Here is a 2,296-nt window from a genome sequence, read left to right as displayed (position 1 = left end):
GCAGGCCAACCCATGACCACTGGGCTGCCAGGGCAGCTTACTCTGAGATCATCTCTGTGAGTCGAAAGCCACTCAGTGGCAGTGAATTTGTCTGTTTATATGTATTTTTCTGTTAAACATCAAAGTTATAAGCTAAGTTCTATTGAAAATTGGGTCGGGGCTACACCTGAGGTTCATTGATGAGAATCAAATCTTGTTCTCCTGCCTGAACTTGGAGCATTTTACCACCGAATCACCACCGATTTCATTCAGCAAGTACTCACAACAATGTGTCATAGAGGGTTTTCAGCTGAGCTGCTAATATCGAGGTCAGTAGTTTTGAAAGTTCTACAGGAGGAAAACGAGGCTTTCTGTTCCTCACAGATCACAGTCTCAGAAACCCAAAGGGCTGGCTTTATCCTGTCTCATAAGGTCACTGTGAGTCAGAATTGATTCAATGGAAACACGTTTTGTGAGTCAAAAATGTGCTTAATGTGTTAATGGTGGAAAAGACAGAGTCATCAGGAATGCTAAGGACAGATGTAGCTTGTTTTATAGTTGTATGTAACTTAGGAGAGGAGGGGAGGGGAGAGGAGGTGTCACGGAGGGGAGAGCCGAGGGAAGAGAAGAAAGGGAAAAAGAGGAGGAAATAACATTTTGTTGTTTGAAGCCTCCAGTTTATGATAATTTGTTAACAGCATTCAAAGAAACTAAGACAGAGTCACTGAATGGGATCCCCATTTATGGACAATAAAAATTGAAATTATGAGAATGTTAGAAACTTAGACCAATTCACACAGAAAATAACTATCAAACCCAAATGTCACTAACTTGCCTTCTTGGCTGTGACCCTAAGTCCCCTCAAAGCCAAATCTTGTTTCCTTGCATCATTGTTGGAATCGGTCTGTGGACCAAGGCATCATCATCAAGTTATGTTGGTCAGCCACGTCGAAGTTTAAGTAGTTGATGGACTAATGTAAGTGGACCATAGACCTTTTTGATAATTGCAATCCCAAGTAGAGGCCTATCAAGATCAGTTTTTCTTCTTATTTCTATTTTTAATAGAGCAGTTTTTTTTTTGGGATATGACCTTTATTGAGCTTATCCACCAGAGTGGAAATAATGTCTGTACAAAACCAAATGTTTGTTACTATAACTTCTGCATCACAATTAAAACCCAAACAGTTTTTTAAAAACAGTCAACTCAATCAAAACCCACTACTTCAGAATCAATAGCTTCTTTGAAGCCACAGTAACACTTAAATATGGTTAAGACTCGAATGCAGAAATTTGGTTGGTTGGGAAGTTAATTAAACTCCCAACGTGCTCAAATAGAATTACAAAAAGGCAAAATTGTGTTTTTTCACAGAGATACAGTCCACTGGAATCACCCACACTGGACAGCTGTTAGAGTATTTAGAGTCCTGAGATCGTAAGGAATCCAGGCATCCTTTAGACAGTCTTCTGTTGTCCTTTCTTCCCAATCAGAGATTTGTGGATGTGTGGAATGACACCACCACCGGCAATGGTCGCCTTGATGAGCGAGTCCAACTCTTCATCGCCTCGAATAGCAAGTTGCAAGTGGCGAGGGGTTATGCGCTTTACCTTCAAGTCTTTTGATGCATTCCCTGCCAGTTCAAGTACCTCTGCGGTGAGGTACTCCAGGATGGCAGCGCTGTACACAGCGGCAGTCGCGCCCACACGTCCGTGGCTGGTCGTCCTAGATTTCAGGTGTCGATGAATACGGCCCACTGGGAACTGCAAGCCGGCTCGCTGTGAGCGGGAAACCGCCTTTGTCTTGGCCTTTCCGGAGTCCTTCCAGCCTTACCGCCAGCCATTTCGAATCCCGCTGAATCTCAAACAAGCAAGGCAGAGAAAGGGCTAGTCCAACACCTAGCGAGCTCCCCACAGCTACTCCGTCGCACCGCGATTCAAACTGCGCTGTCTCCCGCCTTCCCCGCTCCCTTTATCATAGAGCAGTTTTAAGTGTACAGAAAATGGTCCACAAAGTACAGAGACTTCCTCCCCACCAAGACACCATGAGTCTAAGTGTTAACATCTTTTACTTCGGTGGTACATACATTATAAACTGAGGCTACAACCTGGGGCATTATTATGCACGAGTGGCCATAATTTGATAGTAGAGTTCCCTCTTTGTGTTCCAGTGTGTGTGTGTGGGGGGGGGGGGGAGGGGGATGCTACATGCATAACAACACATGACCATCATGAGAGTCACATAAAGAATAGTTATCACGGCCATAAAAGTGTGTCCCTTTCACCCCATCTCTACCTCCCACTGCACCCTGGACACCCCTCT

At 44.3% G+C, this 2,296-nt stretch overlaps 1 pseudogene; it reads right to left on the bottom strand.

The window, feature by feature from the left end:
* Positions 1 to 1,049: 1,049 nt before the first annotated feature.
* Positions 1,050 to 1,943, bottom strand: LOC142454790 (histone H2A.Z pseudogene; annotated as a pseudogene).
* Positions 1,944 to 2,296: the final 353 nt, after the last annotated feature.

The sequence above is a fragment of the Tenrec ecaudatus genome, chromosome 8 (assembly GCF_050624435.1).
Source record: "Tenrec ecaudatus isolate mTenEca1 chromosome 8, mTenEca1.hap1, whole genome shotgun sequence".
NCBI lineage: Eukaryota > Metazoa > Chordata > Mammalia > Afrosoricida > Tenrecidae > Tenrec > Tenrec ecaudatus.
The sequence above is the reverse complement of the archived record's forward strand: the minus strand, read 5'-3'. Positions and strand labels throughout refer to the sequence as shown.